This window comes from Pelodiscus sinensis, chromosome 7, assembly GCF_052426305.1.
Source record: "Pelodiscus sinensis isolate ZL-2025 chromosome 7, ASM5242630v1, whole genome shotgun sequence".
Taxonomy (NCBI): Eukaryota; Metazoa; Chordata; order Testudines; family Trionychidae; genus Pelodiscus; species Pelodiscus sinensis.
The window spans coordinates 11,693,121-11,714,800 of NC_143058.1; the positions used below are offsets into that span (position 1 = coordinate 11,693,121).

At 43.9% G+C, this 21,680-nt stretch overlaps 1 protein-coding gene across 3 annotated transcripts in view; it reads right to left on the reverse strand.

Moving 5' to 3' along the window:
- MYLK (myosin light chain kinase) overlaps window positions 1-21,680 on the reverse strand; it is a 332,061-nt gene that overhangs the window by 232,872 nt on the left and 77,509 nt on the right. For 2 of the 3 annotated variants that reach the window (XM_075933132.2, XM_006137677.5), the window contains exon 1: window positions 10,100-10,267. The exons of the other annotated variant lie outside the window; for it this stretch is intronic. The gene's annotated coding sequence lies outside the window, so the exon portion shown is untranslated. Of the gene's footprint in view, window positions 1-10,099; window positions 10,268-21,680 lie in introns of those variants that run through there. 3 annotated transcript variants of the gene reach the window in all.

Below are 21,680 nucleotides of genomic sequence, written 5' to 3' on the forward strand. Positions count from 1 at the left end.
AGGATTTCACATTTGTTTGGGACCTATGCTAAGAATAAAGGGGAACAATCCCACCCACAGCATCCTTTCACTATCCAATGCACCCGCATGCATATCACCGACTTTCTTCTAAACTTTCTTCATAAATTCTTAAGGGATTAAGAATGGTATTTTTAAAAACGCTTAAGTGATTTAGGACCACAAATCTCACTATCTTTCAATTGGTTTTATGCTCCCAACTCATTTAAGTGTTTCTGAAAATCCCATCCTAGAGAATGATGTTTATCTTACTATATACAGTACAACTCCAATAGTCTGGCACCCAATTGTCCAGCACTCCCAATAGTCCGGCATCAAAATGGCAAGCACTCCTGACAGAACCGGGATGGAACCCGGAACCGTTCAGGTCAGCCGCTCTCACGTGGGTTACAGCAGGGAGGGGAGGTGTTTGGCTTTGGGGAAGGGGAGGAGGGAGGGGGACTGGGTTACACATAGCCAGCTGATTGAAAAGCCGGCCACTCAGCTCACGTACCCCAGTGCCTGGAGGGAGATGCACGGCTGTACCGGCAGCTCCGGGGACCAGAGCATAAGGTTGAGGGAAGGGGGGATTGGGTTGGGAGTATGCAGTACCTCCTGATATTCCGGCATATCCGATAATCCGGCATCACCTAGATCCCAAAGGTGCCGGATTATCGGAAGTCTACTGTATTTTACAATAGTGATAGAAATGTAGCCGTGTTAGTCTGGGGTAGTTGAAGCAAAATGCAGGACAATGTAGCACTTTAAAGACTAACAAGATGGTTTATTAGATGATGAGCTTTCGTGGGCCAGACCCACTTCCTCAGATCAAATAGTGGAAGAAAGTAGTCACAACCATATATACCAAAGGATACAATTAAAAAAAATGAACAAATATGAAAAGGACAAATCACATTGCAGAACAGGAGGGGGATGCAGGGGGGGGGGGAGGAAGGAAGGTAAGTGTCTGTAATGCCTAGGGCACCATTAACTCACAAACATCCCACTCTCCCTACCTCTAATATCATCAATTCACAGACACTTACCTTCCTTCCCCCCCCCCTGCATCCCCCTCCTGTTCTGCAATGTGATTTGTCCTTTTCATATTTGTTCATTTTTTTTAATTGTATCCTTTGGTATATATGGTTGTGACTACTTTCTTCCACTATTTGATCTGAGGAAGTGGGTCTGGCCCACGAAAGCTCATCATCTAATAAACCGTCTTGTTAGTCTTTAAAGTGCTACATTGTCCTGCATTGTATTTTACAAGTGTGTGTCTGTCTGTCCGTCCGTCCGTTTGTTCAAGAATTCCTCCTAAACAATAAGAGATAGGATCACCAAATTTGGTATGCAGTTTTTTCTTATAATTTAAAGCAAGGCTTGATGCCAGGACAACAGGATGTTTCTGGAATCCGATTGTTTCTTGTGAATGGAAAGTGAGGGGTCTGACAGCCTGAATATTCTCCCCCTCGTCCCCAGTCTAATCCCAGAACAAGGATTTAAATGAAGAAAAACAAAACTTATTTGAGTTAAGGACCCATACAACACTGGGTAAATCTTCTAGTATTTCATATAGCAGAGTTGGCATGTGACGTACTCTACAAAGGGACAAGATCCCTGCTCTAGAGAGCTAACTACCTACCTTTGTCAAAAACAGCTTAAGACGTGTGTGATTGATACCTACATTGTTAATTCCAGAATTTTTATACACAGGAAGAGATTGGGGAAGGTATGCAGGAGCATTGCCCCCTAAACTGTATACACCAGGCCCAGCGTGGGCAGCAGATGACTTGTGCTGACCATAGAAAACCTTTTCTACACTGACAGTGCAGCCTCAGTCACTTTGCTGGGGGAAGGGACGGGAACAGAGTTTGCAGAGAAAAGGAGAGCAAAGATTATTCTGGGAGGTTTTATCACAGTGCTGCAGAGCTTGCTAGAGTCATCATCTCTACCACCCACCCAGTAGTGATAAGCATTGGATCGCCCTGCTACAGTCCAATCCCCTCAGTGCATGGTGGGAGGTAGCTGGGACTCTATGGCTTCATCCCCCAGCTGGGAGCTCCTGCTTCTTCACATCCTCAAGCGCCACTCAGGGTGAAGCCAGGCAAACTCCTGGGGGACGGGAGTAGGGTTGCCAACTTTCTAATTCCAGAAAACTGAACGTCCTTGCCATGCCCACTGCCTGCCTCTTCCCTGAGACCCTGACCCTAACCCTAACCCTCTCCCAAGGCCCCACCCTTGCTCACTCCATCCTTCTTCTCTCCATTGCTTGCTCTCTCCCACCCATGCTCACATGCTCATTTTCACTGCAAGGTTCAAACAGGCAGATTTGTTGTTCAAGATTTACTTGTTACAGGACACTAGAGCTGGCATCAAAATAGTCAAAGAAGAGTAATTAAAAAGGGTTTTCGTGGTTCTTTCCCTTCCCTCTTTTTAATATTCGTAACCAACTTCATGTTTCTTTTTCATTGTAATATTATGTGTGGAATTAGGACCACATATTATTACAGTTGCAATGGGTTCATTAAAGGCCCACTTCTGAAGCCCAAATACAATCCTTAAGCACATCCACAGAAGCGTAACTTATAGCTACCTATATAATTAAATCTATAGAAGCAGACTCCCACATATATATGCATATACATGCATGTATTCATGTGTACATATCTAGCATACACTAACACACATAGGGTATGTCTACACTTACACCCTCTTACGAGAGAGGAATGCAAATGAAGACATTCAAAATTGCAAATGAAGCTGGGATTTAAATATCCCATGCTTCATTTGCATATTCGCATTATGGCGCTATTTCGAAATAACCCTTATTCCTCATACAATGAGGTTTACCAGTTATTTCGAGAAAAGGGTTTTCTCTTGAAATAACCATGTCTTAACAGCATCTGTTATTTCGAAATAGCACCATAACATGAATATGCAAATGAAGCGTGGGATATTTAAATCCCGGCTTCATTTGCAATTTCTAATGTCTTCATTTGCATCCTTCTCTCGAAAGATCATGCAAGTGTAGACATACCCATATTTCCACATTATTTATTATTACAGTTATTGTTTACTGCCTCGAGACCCCAACTAATATCAGGATTCCCGGGTGGTAGATGCTAGATGTACACATAAAAAGAAAGTGACCATTAGAGAGTTTAGAATACAGCTAGACAAAAGTGGTGAGAAATGCATAATACATTGGGGTTTTCTGCAATTATGAGTCAACAACATTCAGTTTTTAAGAAAATACTTTTTTAGCATTCCCTTTTCTTTTAAAAACTTGTTATGAAATGAAGACATGCATTTTGTCATTTTGTGTGCACAAGCTAGAAAAAGGAATAAAAGTCAAAGTGTTAAGCTACAAGTTTTATTCACACAGATATACATATGTGTGGCAATACATGCACCTCCCTACACAAAGACATAGTCTCTTACACACACACACACGTTCAATGCATGCATGCATTCACATACATGCCTAGACAGAGACACATTTTCAAATACTTTTCCAGGGGCTTCCTACTCTCCGGAGAGGAGGATGGTCTGCAGGGAAACAGATGGGGAGGGAGGGAGAAGAAGATGGGGGTGAAAGAGGCCAAGGATGCAAGCAGGATGGGAGTGAGAAGGGACAATGAAGAAAAAAGGAGGGAGTATGGGGTGTATGTTTGGTGAATGGGAGTGCAGCAGAGTATGGAGGTGAATGAGGTACAAAGGTAGGGAGCTGGAAAGGATGGATGGGAGACATCTGTAAGGGGTATAGGATTGGGATAGGTAGATATGGGGGACAGGAGAGGATGGGACCGGGAGTGGAGGGGATGCAGGGAGAGCAATGAGGTTGCGGGGGGAGGAGGGTTGAAACAGGGGAGAGATGTAATGATGGGGGGGATGGGAATTGGGAGGGATGCAGTGAGGGGATTGCTGTGCACTCAAGTGGTACTCCTTCCCTGCTCTGACCCAGCCAATGGGGAGCTGTGCCTATGGGTGCAGGGGCAGGATAGCACATCCTGCCCCCCACAGCAGTTCCTAAGATTAGGAGCCAGACATGCTGGCTTGGCTGCTTCCTCACAGATCACACAGTGGCTAGCAAAGAGCCTGCTGGTCCTCTGTGGCTGCGAACCAGACATTCAATGGCTCAGTCAGCATCCAAGATTCCATTTTGACCAGGAATTCCTCTCCAAAACCAGACACCTGGTCACACTGGCAGAGGGGCAAAGGGGGACAGAGACCTCTAAAGGTGCATGAAACTTCCCAAGGCACATAACCTCTCACCCAGCATCACTAGCTGTCTGATTAGGGAAAGCAGGTATTAGTAATTGGCCACCCTAACTCTGGGCACCAGTGCCTCCTCGCCTAGGGTGTTGTTTCACTGGTTTTCTCCTCCTATGATTTCTGGGTAGAAAGTCATCTACATTTATATACATGTAGCAAATCAAAATGAGATTTTTTTTTCCCCCCAGTAGCAGTTTGATCACCTCTGAACATTATGTTTCTTCTTGCAGTAAATACAGCTCTAAAGTTTGTGAGGAACCTAAGTGCAATAAAAGAAAGACAATACACTGAGGCCATGTCTACACTATAGATAAGATCAAAGTGGCTGCAGTTGATCTTCCGTGTTTGAATTAGCAGGTCTAGTGAAGACATGCTAATTTGAAGAGAGGGGGCTCTCCCGTCGATGCCTGTAGTCCTCCTTCCTGCAGTATGGACAGTGCCAAAATTCGAGTTTAGATACTTCAACTTAAGCTACGCAATTAACTTAGCTGAAGTTGCATATCTTAATTCAAACTTATCCCCTAGCGTAGACTAGGGGTGAGTGCTCTGTTAAGCACTCCCAGTTAGTGATGTAAAAAAATATACCGAAACATTATCCCTGTAACCCATCAAAATTCTATCGGTTACATACTTACACGTTTTAGAATGTAGGGCTAGGAAGGGTGGGGATGTGAATGGTTAACCAGCAAGGTATGAGGCAGCCCCCACCATCTGTGGAAGGCCCAACCTGGCGCACTCCATGCTGGTGCACTCCAGCCCAGATGCAGCAGCCCCATCTGCGGTGGGTGGGGGCCGCTCCAGCACAGCCATGAGGTGGGGGCCGCTCCAGCATAGCCCACCCCCATGTAATTGGTTAACCAGTTAAATATAATATTTAATGGGTTAATTGATTAACCAGGATTTTACAACCTTAAGGAAGGGAAGGGAGCTGGAGGGGTCCCCCCCAATCCCAGGCTCTCAGACGCTGCCCCTCTGTCAGGGTCCTCGCAGCTAGCTCCTTTCCCAGAGTCCCAGCTGCCATGGGTTCTTGGTTGCTAGTCCCAGCTGCCATGGCTCCTGGCAGCCAGCCCCACTATCACGGCTCCCAATCATTGCAGACTCCCAGCCATCAGCCCTGCCACAGCTTCCTGGCAGCCAGCCCTGTTGCTGCAGGCTTCTAGCCATCGGCAAGCTCCTGGCAGCTGAGTTTAACCGTTAATGGAAACTGATAATCATCAACTTATCAGTTGAACAGTTAAACTCTTACATCCCTACTCTTGTCTCAGATAGCACACCACACCACAGGATATTTTTATACACCATGCAATAAACAATCCTGAGTCACAAAAGGAGCAATTACTTCTGAGTCAGAGTTGAACATTCTAGTTCAACTTACTCCTGGTTTTTATGGCATGTGTGTGAGAGAAGCACTTCAGACTTTATTCTGTGTCCCATTCTTATTTACATTTGTATTACAAAAGCATTTGGAAGCTCACTGAGATTGGAGCTTTAGTCCATGGGGCACTGTACAAAGCCACGCCAAGTCAAAGTCCAAAAGATTAACAAGCTAAACCAACAAGACAGATAAAGTACATACCATTTACACCCACCTCAGAAACGTGGAACTGGGGGAGACTGATTGATACACCCAAGGTCATCCAAGAAGCCTGGTAGAGCTTTATTGCATCCCAGTGCAGCATATCAGCAACAATCCTGTCTTTTGTCTCATGGAAAAAGCCCCTTAGGTATGCACAAATGACAATGTTTATACTGAAGCAAGGTGGATGAGGTAATATCTTTCAGTAGATTGAGTTCAGTTGGCGAAAGACAAGCTTTTGAATCACATAGAGCTTCTCTTCAGGTTTGCGTAAGGTACTTTTCCCAGGTAAAGCTCTGTGTAAGCTCATAAGCTTGTCTCGGAACTGTTGAAATATCCCATTTTAATATTTTCCAAATCAAAAGGGGTTTAGTTTGGTTCAAAAATTATTCTTGTCTCTACATGAAAGTTAATGTATAGAAGTAAAAAAAAAAAAAAAAAAGCTTAAAATCCGAACAAAGATTTTTGAAATGATCGAAATGAAGCATCAGACCCAGTCGGATTTTTTTTTAAAACAGATTTTGTGTTTACTTATCCTAAATCAGGCCACAAAGGAAAAGAAAATGGTTTCCCACCCAACTCTAATGCTCAGGACTGTTGAAAATCCTACTTTTATTATTACACATAAGATCTTATCAAAATAATATTCATTTAAATACTACAACAGTACTCTGTTGAATAGTATGCTGTTAGCATCAGTGTACAATAATCAGAAAGGTGCTACTTTTGTATCAGTTATTCCTAATTTCATTTTCTTGATTGGGCTAAAACCTGTTTTATATTGTTCATTTATCTTTTCTTTCCCATTATTATTTTTTTAATCCCTCTGTTCTCTAGATGGTCTTCACTTCTCAACATCAACCCCTCTTCCCGAATTCCAACTTCCTTAAGCACTTTTGAAAGACTCATCCTAAAATCCATGTTTAAGCAACAGTGAAACACAAGTAAACAACAGTGATCAACTAATTATCCAGCTATTCAGCATCAACATAGGCCAATACTACATGAAACTATTTTTATAGCACTAGCGTGCTAGCTATTACACTATGTGAACAAAGTCTCAATCCTGAAGATATTACACAGGACTATGTGTGTACACAGCTATATACAAGGGCAAAATGTGACCCTAAATATCAGCCTCACAATATTTACAAATTGGATCCAATTCCTCTGGAATTACACTGGTGTATTTTAGAAAGTAGAGCTGAGTGAATAACTGATTTTTTGGTTTCCTAGTAGATCTGAAAAAAATGGAGAAAAAAAATTGGTTCAGGTAAAACTAAATATTAATTTTGAAGGGAATTTTTTGCAAAGAGAAAAAGCTGAAACAAATCATTTTGAGTGAAATGAAGCTGAGGTAGTATTTGCACTCTTACATCCTGAGATGTGGGAGACCCAGGTTCAAATCACTGCTGTGGAGTACAAATTTCAACTTGGGTCTGGCCCTTCCCATATAAATGCCCTAATAACCATGCTATGTAATATTCTGGGGTGAGTATCTCTTAATTGCTCCTCTTCAAACCATTCTACTTTGTGTAAATAAATATTCATCAGGGCAGGACTTGAACTTGGCTCTCCTGCATCCAGGTGAGTGCCCTTAGCACCAGCAACAACTTCTCCCTCTCCCTCTCTCTCTGCCTCTCTCTCTGCCTCCACCAACCTTCCAATGATCACTTATGTATTGTATATTATTCAAATATTTTGATTAACCCCAAGACTACTTTATGGGAACAAAATGTTTCAGAAACAATTATTGCCACATGGGTATAACACACTGCGATGTGCAAAACATAGGATGAAAATGAATTAAACCCATGCTATACAAAGATCATTAGGGCCCTACTGAATTCATGACTGAAAAATGCATAGCAGATCATGAAATCTGGTGCTTTTATCCTGTACTCTACAGATTTCATGGAGGCACCAGTATTTCTCAAAATCCCAAAGAGATTGCAAGGGGGGGGGGGTCACAAAGTTATTTTAGGGAAGTCACAGTATTGCCACCCTTATTTCTGTGCTGACTTCAGAGGCGGGCAGCTGGCAGTGGGGCTGCTGGACTGGGGCCCAGCTTTGAAGGCAGTGCCTTGTCAGCAGCAGCGCAAAAGTCAGAGTGGCTGCCACCAGCAGCAGCCCAGAATTAAGAGTTGCAATCCCTGCCACAACTCCTTATTGGGTCAGGACCCCTACAATTACAACACTGTGAATTTTCAAATTTAAACCATGAAAATTTACAATTTTTAAAATACTGTAACTGTGAAATTGACCTAAATTGTCCATGAATTTGGTACGGTCCTATACATAATGCTCATATAAAAGCCCTGAAATAGGGATGTTAGATGTCAATTAATTGAATAATCATGTCTCCACATCAAAATGTAGTGTTTACACAATTATTCAAGAGTCCCCGGTGGCAGGGCCAGCAGCTAAATTGCTTTTGGTCTCACTCCCGGGGAGCCCCCTGCCACCTTGTGCTGCAGCCTCTGATACAGAGGCATCAGTGTGGGGTGGCAGCAGTCCCTGTCCGTGGGGGGCCTGAGTTCCCCGCAGACAGAGGCTGTGGCGGCATCCCACAGAGCAGTCTCTGTCTGCAGTGAGCTTGGGTCCGCTGCAGAGAGAGATGGCTCTGCGGCACCCTCCCCATCCCCACCCCACCCTGTCTCCTCCCTGATAGAGGCAGTAGCAGCGCAGGCGGGCAAGTGGCTCCACAGGAGCCAATACACGCAAGCGGCCAGCTTGAAAGCCCGCTAGTGCCTGGCTCCCGCCTCCCCCTTCCCCAATACAGAGGCAGCAGGGGAGAGGGGAGTGCATGTAGTCAATAGGATTAACCGATAAGCCTAAGATTGTTGGTTAATCATTTAGTCGACTACACGTTGACATCCCTGCTCTGAAGGGGCCTGATTAGAATCCATATGGGAATCTTATGAGTGATTTCAATGACATTTGGATCAGGCCTCAGAAGAGTTTTTAAGATATTAACAAAAACTAATAAGAATTATTCTTATCCTCAGAGTTGTACATTTAGTGTATCTTGGTGTAGTGCCAAATACAATCCACAGGTTAATGCCAAATACTGTGAGCCACTGAAGAAAGTAAAAGTGTTTTCTGCTTTATGACACATCTGGTTTAAAAATAAAAGTGGATTGAAGTGTTTCTCAAGGCAGTGTTTAAAAAGGACTAACATTGTTCTGGTCTACGCTAGGGAGTTATTTCGAAATAACCCCTCCTTATTTTGAAAAATAAGCAGAGTATCCACATTATCAACCCTGTTATTTTGAAATAAGAGGCTGGTTATTTTGAAATTGGTAATCCTGCTTTCCTGGGGGAATAAGCTTATTTCAAAATAGTTACTTCTGGAGTTATTTCAAAGTAATTTCCTAGTGCCCATTGTGTTGACCAGAGTCTATGAACTTGTAAATTGGTACAAGCAATTTTATAACAACATGAGCCACTAATCACCCACATTTAGCAGTTGAACTTTAATGAGCTCTGCACTTTTAAGCCTTTTCTGGCAGCTAATTATGAAATATTTTTGTGTAGCAAATACTTAATAATGATGTTCCTCAAAAAAGAAATAATTTAACATTACAGATGTACTGTACTTGAAATTGCAGTGAAAATAGCATCTCCATGATGCTTTTAGATAAAAACATTCATAGATCAAGTCAGCTTGCCTGGCATTATTGAGAATTTGGCAGGCAGAACAAATCTGAACAAATGCAGTCGAGATCACTGACTGCTATGACGATATGATTTTTAAAAATCCTTTTATTTAACCAACTTTCTAGAACAGCAGATTATCCCCCAAATCCTTTCTTAACAGTATGTCATACTTGCTGCTAAATAGGATTTCAGGGATGCTAGATGGACTGTGACCATTTCATTTCACCTGGCTTTCAGAGCTAGACTATAGTCTTTAAAACAAACCTGCTGTAACTAAAAGTTGCAATATGTACTATAAAATGAAAAAATACACAGCATAGAAACTGTGGAGTATGGTGTACTGATGCAGCTAGATAGCATTCTAGATTTTTTTTTAATCTTAATCCTTTCTAAAAAGCAGACAAATCCTTACAAATTCTCAGAGTCTGCACTCTAATCTCTTCAATACAAAGGCAGACAAATGTGTTTCAAGCATTTTCTTTTAAGAACAAATCTGCCACTCAGTATTCTGTTGAGAAAAATAAACTGAGAAAAGCAAATACTAAGAAATCCAGCATCTCTTCTACATATTTTATATAAATAAATACTTACCAACAGCTTCCTACTAAGCCATATAATTCCATTAATTTCCTTTTCTCAGGTCCGTCCTTTGAGTCAGAAGTGAAATAAGTCAGAGTGTGCATGAGAGAGGGAAAGGGAGAGGGAGAGGGAGAGGGAAAATCAGAGCCTGCACATTGACTTCATTTACTAATGTTGCAACTCCACACTTAGGCAGCACATTTTACTGGGTCCAGCCATTCTGTTATTTTAACCCGGGTGCCCTCAGGAACCTTTGAACCATTGCTGCTGAAATCTGCATAGAATTTTTATTGAATCCTTTAAGGAGTAGAATGAAAGGATTAGCTCAGTAGTTAGAATGTTTGCTTGAGATCTAGATTGATTCCTTGCAGTATGAAAGACTGCTTGTGTGTGACCTTAGGTAAACCTCTTTCTGTGCCTCAACTCCCTAACTGCAAAATGGGGATGAGACTTCCCTACCACACCGAGATGTTGTAAGGATAAGTACATTACAAGTTGTAAGGCACTCAGACACTATGGTAAAGGGGGTCATGTAAGTCCCGTAGACTGAGTGAAAGGTACCAAAAATGTCTGTAAGTTCCACAATAAGCTACTTTTCATTAAAGACTATTTTTTTAAATAAAAAAAGCATGAAGATATATACAAATAAATTCATCCTCGACCTTAACTGAATTCAGTTGAGTTCCACTAGGGATTAACTTTATTAGCCAGTATGTTGAATAATTCAATATTTCAGTATTACCTTTTCATCTCCAACGGCTAGTTTTATAGACTTTATGGATTCCTTACCCAACAAAACCAAGTTTAGTACACCTTGTTCTTTTAGAGTCTAGGCTTTATCCTGAAGGCTTAAATGCACCTACAACTTTTCTCTGCACACACAAATTGCAAGTAGACACACAAAACCCACAACTCTACGCAAGCATGTATTTACACCTATAGGAATAAGGGATCTTCCGGAAAAGGGCTTATTTTCTGGAGAATCGCGTCTACACTGGTGCTTTTCTCCGTCAAAAACCCCGAGCCGGAAAAAATCAGCAGCCATGTAAATGCAAATGCCGCGGGGGATATTTAAATCCCCCGCGGATTTGCAATTCCGAAGTGTCTCATTGGCATCCCTTTCCGGAAAAGGGATGCCAATGTAGACACAGCCATATAGTCCAATGCAACCCCCACAGGCATAAGGTGGCATAAGGGATTGCTTAAGTCTCTTATATTGGCTACCAGCACAAGGTATCTGCCATTAAGATATTGACCATTGCGTCAATATTTTCTGCCACCTCCTTTGCCTGGACCCTCAGGTTGCTCACCAGCCTGTGGAGCAGCTCCTGGTATGCTCTCATGTTCATAGAGGCATAGGTGGCGCAGTCTCAACAAGGGCCTTGTCTGGTGATGATGAGGAAGATTCCTGAAGAGGTAACTGCTCCTGCTGTGCATCAGCCCATTGGGGTGGAACTGGGGTTGGCCCCTATACTGTGGACCCTTCACTCTCTACAAGTGGTCTTTCTACTGGTTTCTGTGGGCTATGCCTACACTTCCAAGGGCCTCAGTTTTAGAGAGGAGTGGCCAAAGGAGTGCCCCTGGAATAAGTGCCTGTGGAGCTCGGCCTCAAAGGAGCCGGCCTTGTGCCTGACGGTAGGCCCACAGTGTCCAAAAGGGCTATTGCACCTGTGGCTGCCATTAAGGAAGCCAGGTTATCTGCATCACCAGGCTACAGTGCCATGATGGGTGCTGGGAATAAGATCGGTGCCGAGAGTGGGACCAAGTCAAAGAGACTCTCAAGTATACTGATTTGGTCTCGGATTCGGAGGAGTAGGGAGACACTGACCAGGGCCGTGCTGCTGCTGATGGTGCTGGCGATCAGTGCCGAGGTCGATGCTGTGCCATCACCGCAGGCCTTCCCCAGCGTAGAACCAGAGTGGGCAACGGCATCAGCTCCACAGAAGGCCCCGGCACTACAGATGGTGCAGTATGAGGTGACACCAGTGCCGATCTGGCTGTTGCATCGGGCACCAGGACATTCCCAGTGTCCATAGCCAGTGCTGAACCCGGCAATGATGTCAGCTCAATGAGGTTCCAAGCAGTACTGAAAGTGTCCGGTGTTGTTGGATATGGACATCCTCCATGGGTACATCCTGTGCTGGACTCATATTCCGTGCTGACCTCAACTGGCACCTCAGTGGCGCAGAAGTATCAAGGCACTTGAGGGGCAGCAGGGCTTCAGAGTGCTCCTCCGGGTGCCGCATTCTATGCCCACGCCTCAAGGGGGATCTCCCCCTATGTGCAACTGGGAGTGGTGCAAAGGGAAGGTGCTGTTGGACAGTGCTGCAGAGGGCCTGCGTGCCTCCCTGGCCTTGCGCACTGATCCTGGTGTATTCTGTACTACCAGTGCCAACTCTAGTGCCGCAGGTTGTAGAGCAGATTCTATCAGAAGGAGCTTCACTCTGGAATCTCTCCCCCTCTTAGTTCTGGGCTAAAGCACCGGCAAATCTTGCAGCTATCCGCAAGGAGACCTTCCCCTAGACACTTTAAATAAGCATCCATCGTGGGGGATCACCACAGGGAATAGGCTTCAACCACTTGGAACCCATGAGGCTCCAGCATCAGCAGGGGAGAGAAAGCAGGAACTCATGCAGACTTACAACTATCTACTAACTAACTACTAACAACCAGAACACTAAAACAACTCTACAAATTATGTACACAAAGCTGAGGGCAGACTTGCAGAGACGTCAGACACGCTTCTAGCTACCACCACAGACGGTAAGAAGGAACTGAGGGGGTGGAGAGCCAGCAGGGGGTATATATGTGCTAATATAGCAGCGCCACTCGAGGGGGCTCCCTGGCTGGCCCAACGCGTATTGCTCAGGGGGGAAATTCAGACATCCATGCACGTGGCATACACCCACCTGCATGGAATGGACATGAGCAAGCACTTGAAGAATAACATAAGCTTTTATCTGGATACATTAACAACTCTTAATTCTGCCACTTTATGGCTGTGTGAGGAATTTCAAAGTGATGAAAAGCAGCAGTAGGAGTCAAGGTGATGCAAACTAATCCACATTAAGTTTTGAGACAGGTTTATTGGAATAGTCAATTGGCAGTCATGAAACGGACAATTTACTTAAAGCAGTGTTTTGAAGGGTTAATAAGTATATACATTTTATACTAGTACTGAGCCAAGAAAGTTATTCCCTGTAGACAGATTTCTCCATTTGTCCCTCTTATCATTAAACAACTATTGAAGACATGTATTTTTCATACATGTTTTCATTTTCAACCTCCAGCTGCCACATTTCCCCTAATTTGTTAACAATGCTGCTTTTTAGGATGCTGTTAGGCCACATTCAAACAACAATTTATGCACATACTTAACTTTCCATGACCTGAATAGCTCCAGTGACTTCACTGGGGCTACTGACATCTTGTAATTTAAGCACAGACATAAGAATCTGCCAGACTGAGGGTTTAATTATTTATTACTATATTAACAACACAGGGTTTCAATGGAAAGGAAGGACATACAAAGTACACATATAGAGAAGTGTCTAAACACTGTTTAATGTCTATACACGACCATTCTGCATAACTATTTTAAACATTGTAAAAATTAAATTTGAAAAATATTGCAAGTTAAAAGTTATACATATGACAAAAAAAGACTGAACTTGTATTTTAAAAGAATGCACCCACATCTGAAGATTCAGAACATCCTTGAATGTTTAATCTGAAACATCAGCTTAGGAAGCAGTAAATCCAGCTTCTTTGCAGCTGTTATTTTAGAAGAAAAATGAGGACGTGAATGTGAAGAGCACTGGGGAGGTCTATGTTGTGTCTGTACCTAAGAGTTGTTTTATCGCAGCAAATTGAAGCCAGAGGGAAACCCAGATGGCAAACAGAATACAACGTAGGGCTTTTCTTCCAAAATGCTTTCCTGTAGCACTGTGGTGGGAGACAAGCTGGATCAGAAGCATGTGTTATAGTTTCAGTTCACAGTATCATACCATTCTAAAACTGGAAGGGACCATGAGAGGTCTTCAAGTCCAGTTCCCTGCCCTCAAGGCAGGACCAAGCACCATCTAAGCTCATCCCTGATAGTTGTCTATCTAACCTGCTCTGAAATCTCTCCAGTGATGGAGAGTCCACAACCTCCCTAGGCAATATTCCAGTGCTTAACCACCCTGACAATTATGAAGTTTTTCCTAATGTCTAACCTAAACTTTTCTTGCTGAAATATAAGCCCATTGTTTCTTATCCTATCATCAGAGGTCAAGGAGAACAATTTTTCCTCCCTTCTCCTTGTGACACCCTTTTAGGTACAGGCAGTCAGTCCCTGACTTATGAACGGGTTACGTTCCAAACACCTAGTCGTAACTTGGATTTGGTCATAAGTCGGAAATACCCTTAAACGCGCTGCCCGCGCTGTTCGAAAGACTTGACGTACATGATTCTCAGCTCGAAAATATTATAATGGGGTTAATGGGAGGTTGGTTGTAAGTACAGATGGTCGTAAGTCGGTGTGTTCATAAGTCAGGGAGTGGCTGTACTTGAAAGTTGCTATCATGTCCCCTCTCAGTCTTCTCTTTTTCAGACTAAATAAACACAATTCTTTCAGTCTTCCCCCATAGGTCATGTTTTCCAGACCGTTAATCATTTCTGTTGCTCTTCTCTGAACCCTCTCCTATTTCTCCACATTTTTCCTGAAATATGGCATACAAAAAACAAGACACCCTCCTATTGACATGGAATTCCTTCAAAGGTTTGTATAATTTCTAGAGCTCAATCCTAACCTCTCAATCTGTGGAAATCTTTGGAATTACAACCTGGATTTGGGTCTCAATTTCACCACTGACAGCTAATTACATAATCAGCTAAACTTCAGGCCAAAACCTCTAATCATTCCTTTTTCAGTTCTCAAATAGAAACAGGAAGATTCTTCTAACACACAGTGCCAGCATTTCTTAGGGTGACTGGTGTGGTCTCCAATTCATCAAACTTTTTATTCTCACCAATACACCTTTGGATTTAAGTTGCACTTTACATTTGAAAGCTTCATATACTTTAGAAATGCATTTGGATGCAGGAGGCTGCTTGCAGTTGGATTTCTTACAGATACATGCACAAGCCACAAAATTAAGATATGGGGCCAGACTTCCTTAAAAATCTATGTGATGACCTGACTCTGGGGGTTGGTGCAGGTCCATCTTTAACTCACAGAGGAGTACAACACACTCTGCTAACTAATCTCTGCATCTAAGGAAACAATTTGCCAGTGCTTTCCAAATGGTCAGCTAGAACAACAATGAACATAATGTAGAAACCCCAGAGGACACTATAGATTAGATTATATACAGGATGTTCAGGTCAGTCTTGCACAGCTGTTGAAAATATCCAGAATGTTTGCTTTGCTCATCTCCTGTCCATATGCCTTCAGCCAGTTCACCACAGATCAAATCCAGAGGTAGAAATCTCAGTTGCCTGTGAGAGTCAGGAACCTTGCTGAAACATTTGGAGGCCCATGGCTCAAGACTATAGTGGTTTCCACTGCCAGGAGCCCCACTTACAGCCTTGTACTACATGTAGGGACTAGGATAAGTCCATGCCAACAGATAACTGCATAATGTAAGTCTTGCATGCGCAAGCCGACATTAGCAGACAGGCTCCTGTCTTCAAACCTTAAAGCTCACCTAACCTAAGCCCTATAAACTGCTTTAATAATAGCAGTACTTAGCATTTAAATAGCACCTTCCAGCTGAGTATCTTAAAGCCTTAAACCACATATTAATGACCTCTGACTCACAGCACCTCTGTCAGAGGAAGGATAGTCAAGTGTTTAGGGAGTTGACCTAGATTCAGTTCCCTGCTCCACAGAGTTCCTATGTAACACTTACTCTATGCCTCAGTTCCTCAAACAGGGAACTTTCCTACTTTTCAGGGCTACTGAAAAGTGACTGAGACACTCAGTAATGGAGGCTAGAAATATCTAAAATACATAGAAGCAGGCACATGCAGTGAATAAGCTACTTGACAGATGAAGTGCAAAGCTGCTAATGTGACTTGCCCAAGGATCAACATCAGATCTTACATTATAAAAAGCTGTTCTCTTGACATATAATCCCAAACTCTAGACACTCAACCATACTGGGAAGGGATACGAAAATCCTGATTTAAAAAGAAAGAAACAAAGGATGTTAAATATCGGGTAGCTGAATAGTAGGGTAACCTCATGAATTCTTATTGTCGACTATTCTATAGTTCCCGGGGGCAGGGCCAGCAGCCAGTGTGCTCCGACCCCACTCCCAAGAGTCCCCTGCCGGAACTGAGCCGGGCTGCCTACCCGCCCAGCTCCTAATATGCTTTAAATGCAGAGCCACAGCGGGGTAATTCCCCGTACTGAGGACTGAGCCAGGCTGCTGGCCAGCCTGCTAAAAAATTTACTGGCGGGAGTGGGGGAAATGCATGTAGTCTATAGCATTAACCTATACGCTTTTGATTATCGGTTAATCGACTACACTATTACAACCCTAAAAGAAACAACAACAACAAAAGCAACACACCTGACTGCTTGTTCATGGCTGCTGTACCTGTGTGAAGTTGCTTTTAATCCCAAACTTAACCTTTAGAAATCTCTAAAAAGGAATTCGTCCCCATAGAGAAACTCAAGATGGGGCTCTTGCATAGTCCAGGGGTTTGACTGGAGTTTGTCTTGTGTAGTTTATCAGAACAGAAGAGTAAAAGATCATTCCCTACAAACAGATTAACACTGCCCTTTCCCTCTCTATCCCCCTCAGACGGGATTAGGGAGCAGAAAGACACTTCTTTCACAGTCATGTAGTATATGTCATACTTCAAGCAACAACATTTCTACTAGCTATAGTCTAGTCTGCCCTTTCTAGACACTCTTTAGATACACTAAACCTTTCATCTGTAAAACTAAGGAGATCAAATTCATGATCCTCACTCCCATAACTACTGAATCAAGAAGGACAGCTGAGTCTCAAACCATCATCTCCTATGCAGGAACTAAGATCCAGCTTGCAACTGCCAAGTCATCGGGCTGAGCCTACTGAATTTACACAAGTTTCAATCCCAAATTTCTCCAGTATGGAAGGTTCTTTGAGTGATCTTCACTGACTTTTTTTTTTTTTTATTTTAACGTAGAGGAAATGATGATTATATCATATCTGCCTCAGAAAGGAGGATGGCTGTTTGATTATAAAATATAGTCCTAAAACACTGAGAAGTGAAACTAGGAGAGAATGCTATCGCTAAGAAAGGGGTACATCTACATGCCTCTGACTAGACTGCAGAGCCATCCAATGCAACACTAGGTAAATATTCTTTCCTGCTCTTAGAACCCTTTTATAGTCATTTCGAAGAAAAGCAAAGGTAAGCACAACTCAACTCGTTTTAGATTTTGTTACTAACCTAAAAGTCAGGCCAGGTTTGCCGAGAGCTTCCAGCAACACTTACAAACTGGTCACATTTGAACTACTGGTGCAAGGTTTATCTGGGTGAAAAAAAAATCAGCTGTTTCACTTAAATTGTTTTGCATTTGGGGATTTTTAAAGTGAATATCAAGGAGTGTGAAGAGACCAGAGGTAAAGGTAAGGCAGTGCGCCCTGGTGTGCCACTTGGCTATAGGAGGAGACAAGGTGTGTTCCCATGCCTCTCCTGCAGGTTGCCATGTAGGCAGCAGGCATGTTTAAGGGGTTGGCTGGGGATGCATTCTCCCACTGGTCCAAGACTGTCTCAGATCCGAGCCTCCACCTGGGTGCCATTTAGGGTGAGGTGGGGAGGAGGGAGGAGGCCCACCTCCCCCCCCGCCCGAGATTTGTAGCAGGATGCTGTTTGCTGTTCCCCTTCCCCTCAGGGAGTAAGAGCAAAGCACACAACATCTATCCTTGCATTCCTCTCTCTCCTGGCTGTGGATGGGAGGGGACAGAGGCGTGAATGACCCACACTAAGTTTTCTCTCTCGCTCGCTCTCTCGCTCTCGCTCTAAGAGCGATGAAGAGAAACAGCAAGCGGTATCCTGGTACAAATCTCAGGGGGCAGGAGGCTTCAGCCTCCCTGTCCTCCAGAAATAGTGCCCTTGCCCTCCTAAACTGTCCCTCACACACCTAGCCTCCTGCCTCGAGACCCTCCTCACACTTCCCACCCTAACTGAGGGACCATAGGGGGCAGCCACACCAAGCAAAGAGCAGCCAGCTGGGGACAGGGCTTTCCACATTGCCAGCCAGTGGCCCTCTTGCCCCAAACAGTGCTGTATGGGAGGGACCACTGCCAGTGTCTGGCAGCACAGTCCAGGCCCCACAGGAAATGCCGGGGCCAGGAACTGATGCCCAGCTCCCCCCTGGAGGAGATGCCAGGGCCGGGAATCACTCCTCTCCCCCAAGAGATGATGGGGCTGGAAACTGACCCTCCCCCCCAGAAGAGATGCTGGGGCTGGGCAGCAGAGCCCCAGTTCCCCACCTTGGAGCAGCACTACCTTCACCACCAGGAAGAATCCTGCTAACTCGTCCAGATTTCCCAGGCTGAGTCCCCTGCCCTGATTCCTGCACCTACTCCTGCCCTAAGCCACATCCCTTGCTCGGCCCTCTACATCTTGTACCTCTGCTTTCAGTCCCCCACACCTCCCACCACTCATGCACCCCCACAACCTGCCACCAGCCACAGCCTTTGCCCTGAGTCCTGCAACTCCTACCTTGAATGGCCGAACCCTGCCTTGACTCCTCCACCCCTGAACTACCTGTCCTGAGCCCCCCCCCACGCCCAACCCAGTGAACTAAGCCCCCCTTGCCTTGCTCTCATTTCAGCACCCTTTCCCCCTGCCTTGAGCCCCCAACTTTTCCAGCCTGTGCCCTGACTTCTGCATCCTCACCTCCTGCCTTGAATCCCCCCCACATCCAAACACCTGTCCTGAACTCCCCAAGTCATGCCTTGATTCCTGCACACCCAACCCCTGCCCTGAATCCCCCACACTCCCACCTATTTGCCCTATGAGCCTTCACCCCCTGTCCTGACTCCAGCATGCCCCTTTCCTGGTTCCCCCACACCCACCTCCTGCCCTGAACCCCCATAAGGACCCAAACAATGCTGGGTAAATCCTTTAGTAAGTTAAGGAAGCTACTCCATTGGAAATGGACCCTTTGAAAAAGAAATGGGATTTTAGTTCCTTCTGATACACTTTTTAGATTTATATTTATGGAAATAAATGGTAAAGATCAATCTATAAAGATCAGTGTTATCCTTCAAATTGCAGGAGTGCATATGGCAAGTGTATTTTTCCACCTGACAAGTAGATTTAATCCTGCAGCAAAAGCAGACGTGGAACAATTTTTCAAACCCCCATACATATTTTCTCTTTTTACACCTGGGGATGATAGAGAGATTAATGCGCAAGGTGGCCCAGTGAGACAAAATATTATAATTTAGGAGTTCCTGGCCCCAGTTCCACATCTAGCTCTGTTCTGCCTCTCCATAGTACTTTGATAGTCATTTTGCAATGTTGCTGAAAATATATTATAGACTTCCTTTAGCCCCAATAGCTCCTGCTTTTCTTTTTGAGCTAAGCAATCTATAAAATTTTAAAATACAAATTCTGCATCAACATAACAAATTTAACACTAAGCTTAAAAGGGAACTTTAGAAGAAAAGCAGCAGCCTGAGGATTTTCTAACTTTGGAAATACAATAGAGGTTCTGATTGTCTGTGACCTGCTTCAGGTTTAAAAACTGTGCCAGCAAGGCATCCATTTGATAAGGCAGGAAAACTGAAAACAGACACCGAAGCGGATGCTGATCACAGCTTCCCATGTTGCTCAACTTCTTTTGTTAAATCAATTTTAGGAGGGCTGCCTTTCCTGGGTTTATAGTCCAGTTATCCACATGATATACTGCAACAAGGAATGAAGAGAAAGAATTGGAGGAAGAATGTGCCTAGCAGCATACTTATCTGATCCACAAATCCTTGGTTGTAACAAAACCTAGATTACCCGATTTTAGGCTGTGTATGGCAGAAAGGATGTTAGCTAGTGCTAATCTTCAGAACGTCATGTATCTTTCTCTCCCCCAAACAGTACAAGTTGTCCCAGCCAGAAGCCCCAATACCAGCATTGCTGACCCCAAGCTATACCTACATCTTTTGATGCAGAGGATCAAAATGCTAGAAAAGAGACATACCCTAAACAAAATGAAGTTAATCTAAATGTTCCCAGGAATGCCATAATTTAGATTTAGGATAGCAGACAGCACTGTGGCTCAGAGATACCATTATCATAAGGCCTCTTGCACATCCTTGAATTTGGACCACTAATGTGACAAGATGCGTTTTATCAAGGGAAAGACAGGATTGTACTAACCCTCCTCCTTTTGTTCTGATGAACTCATTGAGTTAGATATGAAAGGGTGATAAAGGATGTAAGGATACAGGAATCTGGAATGTTGAATATATGTTGTTTGCAGCTTCTTAGCTGAAGAGCTCAACAGAGTTTGTCTTCAAACTCTGGATACCAATTAACTTTAGTTTCCATATTTCACAAAGTAACCACAAACCAGCAATGCCTTTTCTTTGGTCCTACTGCAAAAGTTTGATCCCTATTGCCCATTTCCATACTGGTAAGATTACAGAGTTTACAAAAGGTGGGTCATAGAAACATTTTCTTGGATTACAAACAGCCTGGGATTTGTATCCCTCCCTTCAAGTTCTGGTTTCAAAGACAGCCAAGAGACTCAAAGGAAACAGAGTCAAATCTGTCAAGTTTCTTCCAGTTTGAGAGAAGCCACAAGTTTCTCACAGTTTGTAGCCAGCACCCAAAGGGACTCAGGTCTGTGAATGCCAGCAAATCATTGGAAGGACCCCATTGTTTTCTATGTGAGATGCACTGGGTCCTGAGGAAATACCACCAGGTTTGGGGTTATACTGTGACTATTTTAGGGATGTAAGTGACTAGTCGCTCCCCCACTTTGCTGCCTCTATCAGAAAGAGGAGAAAGTGCTGGGGGGGGGGGGGGAAACTGGCTTAAAAGATGGCTCCCACCAGTTCCAGTTCCACGGGAGGGGGTAGGGGTACAGTGGCAGCATTCCACCTTTGAAATGTACAAGAGTCCCCACTGGAGCTCTTGTGTATTTCAAAGACTAAAATGCTTCATGGAGCCTGGGGCCAGCGGGAAGAAGCAGCACATGGTGCCTGGAGCCAGTGGGGGACTCAGAATCCCCACTGGCCCCCAGGCTCCATGCGGTGTTCCAATTTTTGAAATGCATAAGAGCTGCTGCTAGGGCTGTTGCTACATTTCAAAGGCAGAACCGCTCAGCACTTCCGCCTTTGAAGTGTAGCAACAGCCGGGCGGGCTCCTGCTACATTTCAAAATGGAAGTGCCCTTATTGACTAATCGAATAGATTGAATAATTGATTATTCGATAAGTTGATTAATCTAATTTTAACATCCATAGACCATTTAAGAAGAGAAGAATTATGCTCTCAATTTAAAGAGAGTAACTAGTACTCTGCGAAGAGCTATGTTGTTCAAGGCTGAATTTTGCATACCGGCTTACATTCTAAGCAATCTGTCCACACAAGAGTAAGCCCAT